This window comes from Corvus cornix, chromosome 8, assembly GCF_000738735.6.
Source record: "Corvus cornix cornix isolate S_Up_H32 chromosome 8, ASM73873v5, whole genome shotgun sequence".
Taxonomy (NCBI): domain Eukaryota; kingdom Metazoa; phylum Chordata; class Aves; order Passeriformes; family Corvidae; genus Corvus; species Corvus cornix.
This window is the reverse complement of record NC_046338.1, coordinates 31,086,505-31,100,130: the sequence shown is the minus strand read 5'-3', so window position 1 is coordinate 31,100,130 and position 13,626 is coordinate 31,086,505.

The window sequence follows — 13,626 nt, the reverse complement described above, 5'->3', positions numbered from 1 at the left end:
AATGGCACAGAGATTAGAGGTAGTAGGTAAGGAGTAATGACAGCGGATCAGGGGGAAGTGCTGCTGGGAATGGGCACTAAGACGCTACTCAGCCATTGCTGTTATTCAGTGTTTGCTTTTTCTGGATCCCTTGGGCTGGCCAGAGGTAGAAGCTTTGGGAGTTGAGCAGGCCATGGCTTCTGAGATACTTTCTTGGAAAATTTTTCTGAAAGAAAAAACAGCAAGCCAAAGCCATTAAAAATACCACGGAGTTAAAATGTGCCCAAGGTATCATCACGTCCTTAACTAATAAGTTAGCCCCTCCTCCCATTTTGAAGTCAAAGAGATAAGATATGCTGGGAAGAAATTTTAATTCCTATTCTTTCTCCTTCTCCACATTTAAATCTTGTGGATCTAGTTGGGAAAGAGCACAAGGAGAGTCTTTCGTACCCAATAAGCTTATGACCTAAGGAACTCACTGCCACACCATATGGGCAAGAACAGTAGGTAATCCGTGTTCAAATACCTCCTGGAGAAAGCAAGGGCATCCTGTGTTATAAACACAAAAGGTCTGTGGCCTCTGGAACATAATTGCTTTTCTAATCCAAAATCAGTGATCCTAAACAGATCTTCTTGACTGTAACAGGGAGTACTCGCTCACAAGGAACATGATGCCAGTTACAGTGACCTCCTAGATACAGACCCTGTTACATGTCAAAATCAGAATTAGTTTCTCTCAAAACCAGACCATGTTCAGCAGTTTTTTCTGCCCTGATCTAGAATCACGTTAAAAGCCTCTTTGCTTGACCACTGACAGAGTCGAGACAAAACCCCCGGATGTGTCCAGTAGGGGAGGGTTCTGCATTAAACAGGTGAGTGAGGTGTCCTCAAAGACTGCTTCAGTCTCCAAATCTGGAGAAAGGTTCAGAATATTGATTATCCTGACTTTGCCTTTCCTTGTCTGTTGCTTCTTGGATGACTTTCTCATTTTTCTCCAGCTCACATTCTAGCTCTTGATTCCCTGCAGAGCTTCTTCCTGCTTCTCTTCAAGACCTTCAAATCTTTCCTCTACATTCTGAGCACGGATCTCTGTTTCTTTGAAACACAGAAGCAAAGTTAATGCAAAAACCTGAAATCCAAGGAGCTGCTGGCAGGAGACCCAAGAGAAAGATATAGAGAGCTGAAGAGCCCGGGGGGATTGGCTGACTCTGTAAAACATGCTTATGGTTTCAGAGAAGGGCACTGTTAAAAGATCTACAAAGGATTTCATGGCACATCTATGGAAACGTTGCAAATTTAATTAATTTTAAAATTCAGTGGTTGCTAGCAAAGGGTGAGATGCTGATCTTTGCTGTGAGAGGATAAAAACAGAGCAGAGTCAATTCTATTAGCAGAGCTAATGAGATGGGGTTTCCCTGGATGATGCAAGCTCTCAGACAAAACAAGTATGAGGGAACATAATTCAGAGTGCCCGAGCCTGCTTAGGCATGGAAGAAGTCACTACCAAACACAAACCTCGGCGTGATTCTGCACGTGGGTGTCCCTTCACTGTGTTCCCCACACTGAGGCACAATATTGTATGGCTGCACCTACCAAGCTTCAGGGGACTGGCAGGCCGTGGAAAAGCTCAGCTGCATTCATACAGCACTCTGCAAGTGCAAACAGGACCTGTAGAAATAGAAGTCTTGCAGAAAAAGATCATGAATACCTCTCAAGTGTCCCAAGACATTCTGAATGAAAGGAAACACAAAATTAAGCCATCAGATATTGGATGAAGCAGAACCTTATCAGAGAGCAGAACCAGCACCTGCCTGAAATGAAACCCTGCCCTGATCAGGCCTCCAGTACAGGACCAGTACTCAGAGCAGCTGCACTTGCAGACATTCCAGTGCTGCCAGAACTTCAAACTCTTCCAGAGAAAAGGGAGGGGAGGACTTGTTGGTGGTCACCTCCCTCTGGTTGGAAAGGGGAAAACCTTTGTTTAAGTGAACATGAAACCAGCAATGCCAGATTTCATCAGCAGTGTGGGCCTGGCTTGATTCTGGTGTCTCAGTTCACAGTACCAACCCAGGCAAGAGCTCTGTGTCAGCAAAACATGCAAAACCAGAGGCGAGTTTAGGCACTGAACACATCCTGGCATCAAAAACAGACTGCAGGCCTTTTCTGATGCAGATGTGAAACTCTCACTGGCTCGTAGTCTTGGATTGCTGGTGCAATCACTGGGTTACAGAGGTTGGACATGGCTGTAGCTCGACCAGGAGCGAAAAAACCCCAAAACACACACCAAAATGCTCAGAGAGCAGAAAGAAGCAGCTCCTCACAGGGTCCAACAGGCATAAGTCAGCTTTCAACCGTGATTTTTTGGTAAAAGTAACTGTTGAGAGGCTCCTGCTCTAAGCCTTGGAAGGTAATTGTGATTTCCATGGATTTATCTCTGTAAAACAAATCAAAGTCTGTAAAGAAATGCTCCTGCATCTTCCACTGTCACTCAGAACTAGCTGCACACCTCTAAAGCATGAAGGGCAAGGCATGCTAGGAATGCAGTGTGTGTAAGGAGTGGGACTGCCCAGTGACAGTTTGCTAAACATCCACAGTTCCTGTACCTCTTGGCTTCACTCTGGATGACTGACTGGCCAGGGAATGACTGCAAAAGGCAGGCCCTATGGCTTCTGGAGAATAACTTTATCAAAGAGCACTGTCCTGAAGGCTAATGGACAAAACAAGACCCTAGGAGGCTGCAACAACTTAAGCTTCTGCTTCCCTGTGTTGTGGGATCCCTCTGAACCTCTAAATCCTCTCCAGCTCCTCCCATGTGCTCAGCACCAAACCATTTTCACCCTCCCAGCCTCTGCAGACTACACACATCGCCCATTCCTGGTCCCATGACAGACCTGGTCCCACGACAGTGATGTGTGGGTCAGGAGGACGACTTGCAGCTGTGGTAACTGTGCTAAGATTATTGAAAGTTGCAAGAAGAGAGGAATCAGAGAGAACACCAGCACCTTGCACTGACTGGTGCAGGTCTGACACGAGTGTTAAATGGGGTCTCATAACTGAGTCTGAGTAGACAGATAAAACCCAGCACCAAGGCTCTGCCAACAGGCTAAAACCATCCGTGTGGTGGAGACTCCTACCCCTGTGACCAAAATGACATCTGATTTCAGAGACTTCAGGTTGACGTTGGAGTCATGCCCTACATATCTGATCATGTCTGCAAAGGCTTTGCTGTCCTCGGTCAGACAATTCATACCAGCACCTGGCTGCTGCTGAGAGAGAAAAGGAAATAGGAGAAAAGGAGAAAAGAAAAGAAGTCGGAGATACCACTGGCCTAGTGGCATTCATGGCAGCTGTAGGGCCACGTGTCACATCACACACTATGAGTAACAAATAGAAAGGTCCTGCTGGAAAGTGTCACATTGCAGCTACTATAGTCACCTGCATAATAGCAACTTCCTCTTTTACTTCTAATCTTGAGCTCTTCTTGAGTTGAAGGAATTGCAGCGTCCTTAAACTTAAGCTTTAGTTGCACTTCCCCTAAGGCACCCTCAGGATCAGGTTACAGATGTGCTCCATTTGTCCATCCAAATAACCTAGGCAAAGCCAGCTGGTCTCTGACTTTCTCTTGCATGTATTTAGACTTAAACTCCAGCCACCTCAGGAGTCCTGAGTAGAGATATTTCTAAACACTAATGAACATGCTAATTACTTAATATTACATCAGCAGCAAAAAAAAGGCAGCATGAGAGCTGCAGCACTGGCTGTATACTGCAGTCATGAACAACATCACTCTGCCTTGGGATTGAGTCAGAACCAATGGGAACAAATTGTCCAAGACAATAAATCCAAATCCATTTCCTTGTCACCTGAATGTAACCTGCTTTTTCATGAAAGCAGGCTAATGCCAGGCCAACCATCTATAAAGTGCATCTCACTGTCACAGGCGGTCTCAAACATCCTCCCACCGAAGGAATTAAATCAGAAGCTCAACCTGATCTTCTGGGCAAGGCAGTCACCAGAACTGCAGCAAAAGTCCAGCTCAGTGGGTGAAGCAAAAGCCATCATGCACCATGGGGAACTGATCTGCCAGGGGGGTAAAACTGAGACACTCACAGGACAAGCAGTTCTGCTGTCACATCCCAGCAAATCCACCAGCCACAGGACCAGTTTTCTGTGCAGCTCAGTCACCTGCACAAAGCATCAGAGCAAACCTAAACCACTAATGAATGAAATGACCGGTCTTGCCAACTGATCAGAAGTCAGTGTATTTCCCGTAAGTCAGTGTCCCACCTCATCCAATTTGCAAACTGATCTAATGACAGAAATGTTTGTTTTTACCAATTTTTTCTTCTATATTCATTACAAACATATCTTTTCCTACTAGGGATTTATCCTTCTCCCAGTTCTTGTTTAGGATCATATGCTGCTTATCAGCCATGCAGTGCGTTCTCACATCCAGAATTCAGCAACAAACCAAAAATCACACACCACACTGCAACCCTAGGAGAAAGACTCCCTAGGAATCTACAACCCTAGGAGAAGGAAGTAAAACCACAGAGCCAGCAGGCACAGCTTCTCTCTGAACAGGAAACACCAGTGTTATTTCAGAGGAAATGCTTGCTGAGGGTGAAACAATAAATTTGTGCTCATGCACTGTACTGGAGACCTCGCAGCTATTTTTAGAGGAGTTCTCCTCTGCTCCTTTGGCTGGCAGACAAAAACCACAGCTCAAACAGAAAAGAAAGTATCGAAAGAGAAACAAGTATTCTTCACAACTGTGCTCTGGCCAGAGGGAGACAAAAAGAAAGAATGGATACTTGATAGAATGCTCTTATCCATAGCAACTGCAGTCTTGCACTTCCTTTTTTGTTAAGAACGTCATTATTGCTGAATCATCTGAAAAAAATTCCTAGGTACCACCGAAGAAAGCCCCAAATCCAGAAGCAAAGTGACCTCTAGAGCACCAGACCCTAAGGATCTCCTGTCTCAAAGGTATCTTTTGCTTCCCAGCTCAAAACCCCCCAGTATATTTAAGAACACCAGATGCTGGAAACCTGACACAGGCTTTTTTGTTAATGCTCTAGTTGTGGGCAAACCTGGCATTCACAGGGAATCTTGCACATGCACATTATCTATCTGTTCTGCAAATGATTTATTTCTTGATGATATTTACTAAAGACAATGGAGCACCATGGAGAGGAATATGCCCCCACATATCTATATGACTCTATATGAATCACTCATTTTGTTTGGTTTTTTTTCAAGTGTCAAGATTTCCAAAGCAGGTGGCAGTTCTGAGGGAGATGGGGGTGTTCCAGGAAGGATATTGAAATCTCCAACTGTATCCACAGGTATTGCCAAACCAAAGCAAATGAAAGGCAGTCACCAATCATTTTAACACTTCAGCTGATCACGTTTATCCCACTGCCACTTTCCTGCACCAGGGTCCCCAGAGAAGGACATTTTTCAAGTGTAGGTTGAAAAGGCTAGTCCGGATCCAGTTAGCTCCTCTGTCCTTACAGGAAGGGTGGTTTATCATCACTCTCAGCTTCATGCAACGGGCTGGAGCCTGTACAGCTCCTCACTGCATCCACCTGGGCCAGTCAGGCAGGAATCTTGTGACGAAATGCTGGGAGCTTGGCTTCGTGCATGCCAGGACCTCACTTCAGCTTTCACACCTTGAGCACTTCTCCCCAGTGCTGTCAAAAACCTAGCTGTGCCTGTGGGGGAAGAAAATATGATTTTTAATTATGATTCCTTCAGCCAACAAAAATAAAGCTGGTTTCTGTGAGGGATGCCAAGAGGGATGAACAGCCTATGTGGGAACAGGCTACACTTAGGATTAAGAATGAGCTGTTTAATAAACACTGAATACAAAGCAAGCTGAAAGAAAATAGGCTTGATGTGAAGCCCTGACGTCTTGGCAGATTTGGCTCCCTCATTGCATAAAGGCTTAATATAATTCTTTTTAAAACAGCTTTGCAGTTATAATCACATTCTTCAAAGATGCAGGTGATACAGTATGAACAGATGTGCAAAATGCCTGGACAAGGCAGTGTATTCCTTGTTCATTCACTTACCTGGCACATGCTGATGGCAATTCCCTGTTCCTTGGGGAATATGCCCGAGATGTAACAATGCTTGCTCTTGATAGTCAGTGTTTAACCTTAGTGAAAATCCTGGGGAGGTCCTGGTCTCCATGACACCTTGCAGCAAAGTTGGCATGTTAAGCACATGGTGGCAATGGCAGTTTTTTTGTATTTCAATGATTTTGATGCATGGCTTGGTTTCCCCACTGCACAGCTGTGGAGTAGGGCTGCTTAACTTCTCTGGTTTGGGAGAAGCGCAGTGAAGCAGAGTTGGGATGTGCAGACTGGTGGGAAATGGAGTCATTTACCCTCTGTAGGATGGAACTTTTTAGAATGCACAGTGGGAACTCCACAACCAGGCATTAGTTTTAAACAATCAGGAGGCCAAAGAGAAGCAGCTGGAATGGTAATTGTTTAAGTTTTCCTGCTGTGCAGCATCAGCTTAAGGGGCAAGAAAAGGTGGGTCCCAGGAGGGCATGGGAGGAGGCAGAACAGTCACTTGGGAACACTTCCATGGGGGTTGGCCATATTAGCCCTTACAAGTATTTCGTTGTCCTTACTAAACAGCAGCTTGCTTTGGGAAGGCTGTCTGTGTCATTGCATTGATCTTAAAACTTAACTTGATGCCGTGATGATTTTTTTGCCTTTTCTTTTATAGTCCTGTTACACCTTTTTACAGCTTCTGTATTCTCAGTGCTTTTTGACTACTTTCTTGGACTTGTTTGTCAAGCTGGAAACTCAACATCTTAGAAGCTTCATAGTTAGGGATCAGTGTGCCCCAGACCCCAAGAACACATTCTGTAAATGAAGATAGAACCATCCAGGGAAAGGTTCCTTGGGGAGGGGGGCTCACTCGTGCCTCTCATTGGGGAAATTTTGATAGATATGCTAATTAGTAAGACCTATGACATACCAGATCTTTTGTGGGGTGTGCATTGTGGTGTGCATTGAGGTGTATTCGACCTGGACGTGTGCACCTGAGGATCCTTAAAATTAATACCAAGGTAAAATCCCTTTTTCCCTTCTAACCGTGTATGACTCTTGATTTTAAGACCAGGAAAAAGCATCTAACTAAAACCCAAAAAAAGAGACACCTAAATGGAGCTCACTGGAGAGGTCACTCTAGTCCCAAGTGCAAATTTCAGAGTAAAGACACACCTTATTCTCACGATGAAGGTACTCTCTGAAGGCTTTAAGAAGTGATTAAGGAAGACTGAATAAAGCTAAGTCCTCAAGCCAAACCTTATTAATTTACAGGAAGTACTTTCTTACACATCCTTTCTAAAACAATCTCATCTGTCATTGTTCTCTCTCCCTCTCTCATCCTTGTCATCGAAACCTTTGTATTTCTGTCACATGCTGCTTGAGACCAGGTAATTAGGTCATAGAAAATAATAAATACTTCAGGTAACTGAGTGCCCTTGCCTTACAGGACAAAATTACCACGTTCTCAGTATTGTCTCTTACCCATTCTTTATAATCTCTCTCATTTTCACTGTTTCTTACCAAAGAGCCAGTGTAAAGAGAAGGGATACCTTGTGTTTTCTGCTGAAAGGCCATTCATTACATTACAATGCAAAAATGAATCCAAGCCTTGTATGGATCAAGAGAACACCTTTCCCATGGCCCTGTTCCCAAAGTCTTTGTGAAAATGAACTAAGATTGCTTTCCCTGGACTCTGCTGTCTGAAGCAGTTTTGGATCAGATGTCCATGCTGTGCCTGTGCTCAGACCATGGCTAACCATGGAGGCTTCTGACAATCTGCTATTAACCTTTTGCTATGCTGGTGTCTGGCCAATTCTGGCCCCATTCCTTCATCTTGCTTTCCCCTTTCTTAGGACAACTACTTATTTCTTTCCTTTAGCCATCTCAGCTCCTTTTGTAGGCTGAAATATGGCATGTGGCATAAGACAATGTAGGGAAAAGGACAGGGTAACCCTGAGTGAAAGAATAAGATGGCAGTATGAGAAGCAGCTCAGCAAACCTCAGTAGCATATGTGCAGTTTGGTTTTAGTCTGAATAAAGGAAATAGGATGGTTAAAAAACCAGCAGAGATGAAGAACTTTTGAAATCAGGAACGAGTCAAGGTCTTGCAGAGGCAAAGGTTGAGAAGGTTAGTTGCAAATTACTCAACAACTGTTTATCTCACACAGGAGATGATGATTTTATATCAACAAAGAAAACATTTATTTACATACTTTATTATCAGGATAATTCAGTATCTAGATGAAGATAACTTGGCATTACTGATAAGGTAAAAAAAACTATTACCCTCAGAGAGTGCTATCTGGTTAATGATCTTCAAAGTGATGTTTTACTTTACATTTGAAATATCCATCCTTTCCTTTTATTTTCCTTTCCCTAAATCATCCCCATAATCACAAACCACCCACTCTCCCACTGAACATATGACTTCCCTGTGTCATATCTGCACTGTGTGTTCTCTGCACTGTATCACACTTAAAATTACAGAAATTCTTTTCACCTGTGACTGCGAGTTAAGTTCCTTGGAGTTTATCCCTTGAATGCTCTTGATTCCCAGCACATATCTGGGGGTCATACTTTAGCTTTGGAAAAGGCCAGTACATGTTATGCCAACATGTCCTTTATTACCTGCTACTTTCCTGACATGCCCAAGTAAAGGCTGAGCTACAAAATGGGTCATTCCTCACCATTCCCCCACTTTTCCTTACGTTGGAATCCCAGTAGAGTTTACACGCCCTTTGGTTTATTTCTTCCAGGGCAGGCTGCCATGGAGACAATGCCTCCCTACTGCCCTAGGTCTGCTTTTAGCACCTGAAAGAGGAGCACAAGCCTGCCATGCCCCCAAAAGCTGGACCACCCTTTGGCAGTGCCAGAAAGGTGATGGAAATCAGGCAAGAGATCTTGTGAGGAATCCACGAGCATAAAGATGCCACAGTGAGTAGGTCACACAATGAATTGAAAATCTACTGGTGACAGTGCTGAGCATTTCTACCAATTAGTGTAATTGATCAGTCACCAGAGCTGTTGATCAGATAGTGCTGACTTTAATGCACTGGCTGAAGTATGGCACTGGTCAATCATAAATTCTCATGTGTGGACTCTTGAGCTTCAGCACAAAAGGTTTGAGCTGAAGTGGTTTTGTTCACACTTGTGATGGACTTAGATGCTCCCTAGGGCTCAGCTAACACAGGGTTGTTTGCTGAGCAAACACTGCTCGGTAATACATTCAACCTCCCAAAATCTTGCATTTATCAACTTCTTGATGTCTTGTAGGTCTTCATCATCAGAGAGTAGCTAAAGCAGAGGGAAAGAAGGGATGAGAGCTGAGGAGAATCTCCGTTAGTAGTCAAGGACTCTTCGAGGATGGGGCAGCCACAGCTTCTCTGGGCATCCTGTGCCAGTGCCCCACCACCCTCAGAGGGAAGAATTTCCTTCTAATATCTAACCTGAACCTGCTCTCTTTCAGTTTGAAGCCATTCCCCCTTGTCCTGTCACTACCTGCCCTTGTGAAAACATGAAAGATGTGCACATACTCCTGGTTCCATCCCACAGAGGACGCAGGTTTGGCAGCTGGGAGAGGGAAGCTCAGATAATGGCTTTTCACACTGCTTTTACCTTTCCCACTGCATGATTCAGAACCCGACAGAAACAATCTACATCTGAAAGCAGATGGAAACAGCCAACCCTGAATTGTGCTAGGGAAGCTGATGAGTTTTAGGATCAGGGTAGCCACAGGGATGCATGTACAAAGATGTCCCTTCTCCCAGCTAGTGATACACCCAGAGAAACAGCTGAGTGACAGCACTCATGTGTGACTTTTTCTGTGCTCAGAAAAAGAGCTTCTGCCAGTCATTGCTTCCTTAGATTCTTGACAAGTCGCAGTGTCACACACTGATAAGAAACACCCTGAAATGGAGGGGAAGATCTTGTTCTCCAACCCACCCCACAGCAGCCCACCACTCCCTCACTGCAGCCTAAACCACACACCAGTCTGTCCTGCTCAGCCTGAGCCTTACAGCCAAGGCTCCCTCCCTTGGGTCAAAAAAGATGGATGAGATCATGGTTTTTAGGCAGATTAAGCTTGCATTGCCTGTGGTTGGCCAAAGACCATTTTTCAGTCTGCTGCCAATGCCCTGTTGCCTCCAAACCAAAACATTCCTCACTGCCGAGCACCGCTAAGCGTTGCTTATGCACAAAGAAGTGTAAAGCTATTCCCTGCTAAGTCTATTAAAGCCAGGAGAGCTTCTTTCCTTAATCATGGATCACAGAGCATCCCTGCCAGCCTGGCATCCTTTGGAAGGATGGTTCTCAGAAGTACTCCCAAAACATCTTTCCCTCAAGTCTCTCAGCTCTCACTCCGACAGGACTGCTGGCCCATTCCTCCAGCCAGATCAGGCAGCACAGCCACCTGCCATAAGAGACTGAGGGAGAGACCTTGCTGTGTGTTCCCAGCTCTATCTTTCCATTGCCCCGGGCTCCTTATCCCTTCTTTGCCTGCCTTCCAGCACCCATCAAACTGACAGGGTGGTCTGTCAGGTGTCTGAATTTGCTCCAGCGATTAGGATAATGCCAAAGCCGATCTGGCATTTGCAGGCAGCTCTGCAGACAAGGCACACGTGGCTGTCACTATTGAGCAAGAAACGTGTCAGGGAGTGGGAGAGGTCAGGGTGACCATCTAAACAAGCTCTGTGTTGTTATTTCTTGGGGATAAAGAAACCAGTGTGGGCAAAACAGCCTTGGCAAGGGATTGACACCAGCACCAGGGCGTTTCTGAGCACGTTTGCAGGGACTGGAAGGTGGCACTTCAGATCTGTGTCAAATGGTGTGGCTAGCAAAGTGATGCCATATAGGATAAATTTATCTTAGGAGGTCAGCAAACCTTTTGCCCAGGGAAGAAACACATGCCCTAGAGAAGACTATTCTCCACAGAAAAAGACAGGAACTGGAAATGCTCCCCCAAAGCCCCCTGGGGCTCTGGTGGTTTGTGGGGACTGTAGGTACCCCAGGCTGTGGAGAGAAGCACTGGCACAGGTCAGGCTTTGGAAACCTCCTCTGGAACAAAACTACTCTCCAGGAAGAACAAAACACGCCTGGTGTGGTCAAGCAGCCTGGAGGTATCCCTCAGCTCGGGGATCTCTGGAGAACAGCACATCAGAACTACTTCAGCAGCATTTACTCCGCTGGTGAAAGAGAAAGCAAAGCTGAGGATAAAATATGGGCTGAGAAAATCTGTGACAAAATTCCTGGTCCCTTACCCTGAAGCAGGATCTAAACCACAGGAAGCTAATCCTGTGTTTAGTGGTTGTTGGATCTTTGGTGAAGCCTAGGACAAGTTACCTGCTACCTGTAGGAGATAAAGCATGGACACCAAGGGATGCTCTACATCAACTTCTGTCCCTGTGTTCCTGTAAAGCCATTTTCCTTCTGGTGGACTGCTAGCAGTCAGCTTCCTGCAGAGTTGGGAGTGCCCTAAAACACCAGCAGTTGCATAAAGAAAGGCAAAATGTAATGCAGGGAAAGATCCTGGGATTAAAGGGAAGCTGGAAGGATGGAAAGTCAGATGTAGAACCCCACAGCCTCCAGCCCAGACCCACCTGACGAGTCCTGACCAACTGAGCCTTCCCAAGAGGCTCCTCTCAGCTTCCTTCCACTGCCTTTTGGTCCAGGAACAGGCACTCCAATTGTAGGCATGGTGAGTGGGGCTTTTTTAATGCTTCACCAAGAAAATTTGCAGTAATGAATGGTCCAGTAGCAGAATTAAACCCACATTTGTACTGCAGAGGGTTAAAGGGGGTTTTTGCTATTATTTATTGTGGAAAGCCCCTGACACCTGGCAGACACTCTGTGCAGCTGTTCAGGAGCCCCCGGTGCTTTGCTGCACCCTCCAAAGGGGCACTTGGTTTCCACCTACAAACTGCATGAAGCACAGCTGCTTCTTTCACAGATCTGACTGGGCCAGAGATTTAATGGTATTTGTCACCAATTATTAATCTTGCCATTCTTTCTTCTTGGAGGTGTTATCTTCCTAATGAAAAAAATATCTTTCCATTAATCTCGTCATCCCCATGAATTCTCTTCTGAAGCCTTTCTCCCCTACCAACCTTGCCAAGTGTGTAATTTTTTATAAATGCTTCTGGTACGAAGACTTTTTGACCTCCTTATCAGCTCTGTCCTTGTACTGTGGGTTTTAATTACAATTACTACATTTCTCTGCCTTCAGATATGTGTTTGTGGGTATAGGTATAATCTGGAGTAACCCTGACAGGCAGTTGCTAAAAACTTTTGACAGAAGTTTTGTTTTCCATCTCACACCTCTTAGGCAGTACTTGATATTCCCCCCAGAAAGAGTGAGAAGATTAATGGCCTTGTTCTGTAGCTGTTACAGCTTAAGGACACAGACAGGACTTGGGAACATGTGGTACACAGCTGGAAAAACATCACATTAAGGTCTTGGCTCACAAACCCTTTTCAGGCCCAAAATAAAGGCAGAAGTCACCAACATGATATACATTTCACAGCTGCTCCAATTGGAGGTGCATTAAATCAGGAGAGGTGAAAAACTCTGGTCTGTTCCACCACCTCCTTCCCTGTGCTCCTGTCCCGCACCTCAAGGATGTCCTTTCCCCTCTCGGGGATGCTGTGGCTGATACAAAGCTTAGGGAACCCCAGCTTCCCTTCTCACCTGGTCTTTACCTTGGACATTTCATGCTCCTTTCCAGGACCTAAAGAAGGGCTTGTGTAAAAGTTTCTCCCCACACACCCAGCCAAGATCTCTCCTCTACCATTCCATGATCCTGCCTGGTGCCTCTACGCCAGGGTCTGCCACAGCATGAATGTCTCCATCCCTCTCCCCTCCCTGTCCTTGGAAAATGAGAAGCCACTTGCAGCCCCACAGGAGGCAGCTGTGGGCACAAGCAGCTTCAGGCTTCCCTTCCTCCACAGGGCTCTCTTCCCAACATCTCCCCAGAGCAGCCACCTTTCCCAGGACAGGAACCCCGCATGTCTTACTCCGCTCCCAGTCCCATCCTCTGTCCCCCCAAACCAGGAGCCTCAGAGAAAAAACAGGCCAAGGCAATTTGTTTTCCTCCCCTAATAGCAAAATATATTTTAACTGCTGTAATACAGTAGATTATAAACAGCTCCTGTATGTGACAGGACGTGGACAGGTTGCATCGTGGGATGGCCAGGGCCAGGGCTGGGGTGTCCCCTGCCACAGCCAGGGAAGGGGCACCGCGGCTGGGGGCACTGGGAGAAGGGAGAGCCGAGGCTGGCTCGGGGGTGCCGGGGAGCACCTGAAATCCTGGAACCCGCTGTCCCTCGGGCACAGCTGCAGTCGGGAGCAGGAGCTCCAACAGCTCAGTTTGGGCAGGCCAGGTGCAACCCGGGCCACGTCAGATTGAACAAATCCATCAGGATTTCCCCCAGCTCCCAGCCTGTGCTCGGAGGCTGTCACAGGAGAGCACAGAGCTCACAGACACAGGACTGCTTCACCCCCCAGGCTGGCAGCCACACACCCCAACAGGAAGGATGGATTTGGCATGAGGGTTCCACAGAGCTTTGGTCTTCCCAGGAAGAG